Below are 5,196 nucleotides of genomic sequence, written 5' to 3' on the forward strand. Positions count from 1 at the left end.
AAAGGGGCTGAGGACAGAGCTTCCGCCTTGCCTCAGGAACTTGCTCTGATTGCTGCTGGATGACCTTGGCTTTCTCCTCTGCAGGGTAGGGGTCTCAGAAGATGACAAATGTCACTCCCCCTCCTTCCCCCCACTGCCCAGCTTAGGCCACACCATCTCTCCCCTGCACTAAGCCGATGACCACCTCACTGACCTCCTGACTTTCAAATAATGCCTTTGGGAACATGTGGCTAAGTAGCTACCACTTCCTTCCATGTAAAATGGAGACAGAAACGTGAGGCCGGACCTTTAGGCAGCCAGAGCCTGGGGCAGGCTGGTACCACACTCCCACCATCAAGCCAGCCCCAGAAGGCTGTGCGCAAGGCCTGGGCACCAACCAGGCTGTCTTGTTGCCTTCAGCCAACCTTGCCTTCTCTCCCTCCTCCAGCTTAGAGGGGAGGGGATGACTCGGGGCAGGGGAGAAGGGGGGAGCAGCGGGATGGACACTGCTGCTTCAGTGACTGAGGACATTAACAGCATCCCCAAAGGGATACACCCCTTTGTCCCCAACGATCACCATTTGACCACTCTCACACTGCCTGAATCACCTCCATTAAGTCACTTCCTTGGGTTCAGGTATTAAAAGCCTTTGGGAAAATGAATGAACATTTTCTAGACTTCTTAAGGGTTGAGGATTAAGAAGGGTGAATCCAGTTGTTTTAAATGTTTCTAAAGCTGCGGAACCCTTTGATTAAACAATTTACTGAGTAGAGCTGTTCTGGTCAAAAAAGGAGATGGGCGTTCGCTGAAGTCCTAGGCATCAGAGGGTGGCCCTGAGCAGGCCTGAGTGAGTGCCTGGGATTTGCCAGGGGAGCACAGAAAGAGCACCCCAGGTGGAGGAACACACCTGCCCAAAAGTGTGGTGGGGGGAGGGCAGGTGGGCTGATGGGCGGGCACGTCTGTAAGGAGGAGACCGAGAGAGCCTGTAGCCCCCTCATGGTCCCAACTGTTTGGCTGGCTGAAGAGGGTGGGGGCGGGGCAAGTCCTGGAGACATGGGGGTCTCCCCTAGCAAAGCATGTCCCGTCTCAGCGACCTGCACCCACACCAGGCGCTTGGGCTCTGGGTGGGTGGGGTGGGGCACAGGGGTTGGAGGGAGCCTCGGTGGGGACCCTGACTAGTGGGGGGTGGGGGGGGGGTAGAGGAGGTTTTCTGGAGGAGTTATGGACTGCCCATGCTGCATCTCAGAGCGGAGGGCATGCAGGCACAGGGGCCGTCTTGGGCGAGACTGTGTGCTCTCCCCTGAGGTAGGTTCACATCGCCCTCCACCATCCCCCTCATGGCTTCCTCCCTCCACTTCCTCCTACCCTCCCTGTCTCATTTCTTCCCTGACCTCTCTAGGACCCTCTTCCAGTTCCTCCCTGACCTCTCTAGGACCCTCTTCCAGTTCCGCCCTGACCTCTCTAGGACCTTCTTCCAGTTCCTCCCTGACCTCTCTAGGACCCTCTTCCAGTTCCTCCCTGACCTCTCTAGGACCCTCTTCCAGTTCCTCCCTGACCTCTCTAGGACCCCCCTTCTGAAACCCGGCTGAGCCCAGACCCTGCCTGGTGCCCCAGGGAAGGAGGAGCCAGTGTTCCCCAGGGGGGGAGACACGGATCAGCACCCACAGGATCCGGGATCCAGGTCTGCCACCCTCTCCAGCCTCTCAGAGGCAAAGAAAAGCGAGGCCCGGGGCGTGGGGGAGCGGCTGCCTCCTCCGGCCGGGGCAGGCGGAACTTCCTGAGATAAGGGTGGCCAACAGTGGGGGGCTGTGTGGCGGGGCCTGTCTCCGGGCCGCAGGAAATGAGTGGCCTCCGCACCATTAATCCGCTGAGGCCTGCAGCATCCTCTCAGAGGGTGACCTGGGTTAGGGGTGGGCATTCCCAGCCCCACCCGCTGTCCCAGTGAGAGCGGCTGGGCCTGTCACTCCAGGCCTGCCCCCTTCCGGGACCATACAGGTAAGTAGGGACAGCAGGGACAGAAGGAGGGGCCACTAGGGTTGGGGGGGGCAGGATCTGGGTTGGCTGCCTGACTGAGCTAATCCTCTGTGGGACCCAGAATAGGGACTTACCCCTTCTGGTCCCCTGCTCACCCCTTCTGGTCCCCTGCCCCTCACCGATCCCCGGCTCCCTCCTTCCCGCTGCTCTGGAAGACGGAGGACACCATGTGCCTGTGATTCTTGTCTTTCTACCCTTCTCAGCCCACGGGCCTCAGGACACATGCTTTGCCCAAATACGGGATCTGATGGTGGGATTTTAGGCAGCAAGCCAGGCTGCTAGGAGACGTGTTTGGGCTTTCTGAATTGTCACAGCCCCTGCGATGACAGGGAATGAGGAGAAGGCGCAGCCCTGCACTGTCCTGGGCCTGCGTGTCCCGTTCTGCACCATGAAAGGGTGGGACCCGGCCATGGTGTGGAGGGGAGCTGCTCCGGTCCATGACAGGGTGTGAAGCCACGGGGCTCCTACAGGCCTCACCGCAGAGCTCCATCCCAGCCGCTAACCAGTGGTGTGAGTCTGGGCAGATCCCCTCTTGCCTCCGGTCTTGGACTTCCTGCCCATGCCATGGGCCCCCTGGCCGGCCCGCTCACAGGAATGCTGTGACAATGGAAGTAAAGGGCCCTGTATGGGACTCTGGGAGGGTGGCTGTCTCTGAAATGGCCTGGCTGGGGACCCTGGCCAGGGCCCGATCCCCTGATTCTTTGCCCTATCCCCTCCCCATTTCCCACAGCTCATTCCTGCCCCCAATTCTTAGATGGGCACCCTTAAGGCAAGAGGTCAAGATTCCCAACCCAGGAGACATGGAAAACCACGGAAGGACCAAGGAAGCCCTTAGCTGACCAAGAGCAGCCTGCTCCATTGTTCAGACAGGAAAACGGAGGAGACAGGGGCTGAGTCACCCAGCACCACACAGCCAGCCGATGTCCCAGAGGAGCGAGAATGCACACATGCTCCTCACACACTGCTCAGGTCTGGAGCTCACATCCCTGGGAGGGCCTTGGGGCTCAGGTTCAGGTTGTCCAAATCCTCTCCTTGCTCAGAAGGAGGAACGGAGGCCTAGAATGGAGGAGAGCCTAGCCCAAGGTTGCCCAAGAGCAACCTAGAACCCCAACCTCCCAAATCAGGATCCCTCTGGTCCAAGTGCTCCAGTGGCCCCTCTGGGTTGATGGGGCCCCTCCTGTCTCCACCCCAGGAAGAAGCAGGTGGCTTTGTCCCAGGAGTAGTTTGCCCCAGCTCTGGGGCCCCTGAAACACACCAGCCTGAGACTTCCTGCCTGAAGGGAAGGGGCGGGATGGGGGAGCAACGTGGATGTGTTTCCATGGAGATGGAGGGGGTGAGCACAAAGGAGGGAGTGCGGGGTGGAGAGGGGGCCAAAAGGAGGGAAGAGTAGGCAGTGGAGCCCAGTGGTGGGATGTAGGAAGTCTCTCCTAGGGGACATGCCAGGAGAAGGACAGGAGCAAGAATGGGAACAGAGGGAAGTGAGCTTGGGTGACAGGAAGCTGGAGCACATTCCCTGTGGGCCAAGGAGGGTCCTGTCTGATGAGCGGAGCACCTTGAGGGGCAAAGCCTTGCTGCTGAGAGGAGAAGGAGAGGGAGAGGGCGGGGGAACTGACCAGGGTGTATAGACATGTAACCACTGAGGGCCCAACACAGGTGGACCCAGACCCACAGTTACTCACAGCCCTGATGACAGCTGGCCCTTAGCTAGTGACCCAGGTAGCCTGACTCCGGAGTCAGCTCTTCATCATTACAATCTCCCCTGCATCACAGCTCTTGCTATTTATAGAGAGCGTAAGAAGTGCCAGGCACTGCACCAAGCCTTTTACGAGTGTTAACTTGTTTAAGCTTTCTAGCATCCCTAAGAGGCACATACGATTGACTACACACACAGACACGCATGGGTACACCTGGACACAGACATACAAATGGGACACAAACCAATACACATGGATATACACAGAGACACACACACAAATATATATAGACACACAGCTAAGCATGGACATACAGACAGGCACAGGTTTGCATCCAACCTGCAGGAGCGTATGGAGGGGGACAGTTAGATCCAGTGCCTCCTACCCATCAAGGTGCCCATCCATTCACCCATCTAGCCATCAACCCATTTCTCTATTCGCCCATCTGCCCGTTGTACTCATCTATCCATTCACTCATATCCATCCATCCATCCATCCATCCATCCATCCATCTATCCATCCATCTATCCATTGTATCCATTCTACCATTATCTAGTATCTATTGTATAAGAGAGTGCGTTAATAGATGTCAAAGTAAATAGATGCACAGACATAAAAACCCTGCTGTGCAGGTGCCCTCGCAGGACTGGTTAGGTTCAAATGAGCTAATGGTGACGAACATTATGTGTAAATGGTTGTGCTGTAGGACAGGCTTATCACTCATTGCTAGAGCAGGGAGCACCGAGGCAATTCCCCGGAAGGCTGGAAGCCCCTGAGTGCCTTCTGGGAATCAAAGGATCCTGTCTGTTCGGAGAGGTGAGAAAGGGGGGTCATGGGTGAGGCTGGAGGTGAAGCAGGCCTGGGCTGTGAGGCCTGTGGGGGTGGGTAAAGGAGCGCTGACTTTGTTCCCTGGGTGATGGGGCGCAAAGAAAGGATTTGCAGGGGGAGTTACAGGGCTAGGTCTGCACAGCAGGTGTAGACAGCCTTTCTGTCTCCATCAGGAAATCAGCCATGTTCAAAGGAGAGGCCATTGGAGGGTGGGGCTGCTGAGCCCGTCAGTGGGAGGAGAGGGGGCTCTGGTGCTCCTTCTGAGTTGGAGTCTGAAGCCACAAACCAGGAGTTAAGCTGGGGATGTCTAATGGTCGGCAAACTCATTAGTCAACAGAGCCAAATATCTACAGTACAACAACTGAAATTTCTTTTGAGAGCCACATTTTTTTAAACTTAAACTTCTTCTAACACCACTTCTTCAAAATAGACTCGCCCAGGCTGTGGTATTTTGTGGAAGAGCCACACTCAAGAGGCCAAAGAGCCACATGTGGCTCGAGAGAGCCGTGGATTGCTGACCACTGGTCTAGAAGATCCAGACCGTTGGGTATGGGCGCACGCCAGGGCCCACGGAGCATCCTGACACAGGACGAGCCTCTGAGCTGGTCCTTTTTTTAACTAAAAATTTCAGTGACTCTAATTTAAGGAGGTCATTTAATGA

The sequence above is a fragment of the Pipistrellus kuhlii genome, unplaced genomic scaffold (genome assembly GCF_014108245.1).
Source record: "Pipistrellus kuhlii isolate mPipKuh1 unplaced genomic scaffold, mPipKuh1.p scaffold_m20_p_9, whole genome shotgun sequence".
Lineage (NCBI taxonomy): Eukaryota > Metazoa > Chordata > Mammalia > Chiroptera > Vespertilionidae > Pipistrellus > Pipistrellus kuhlii.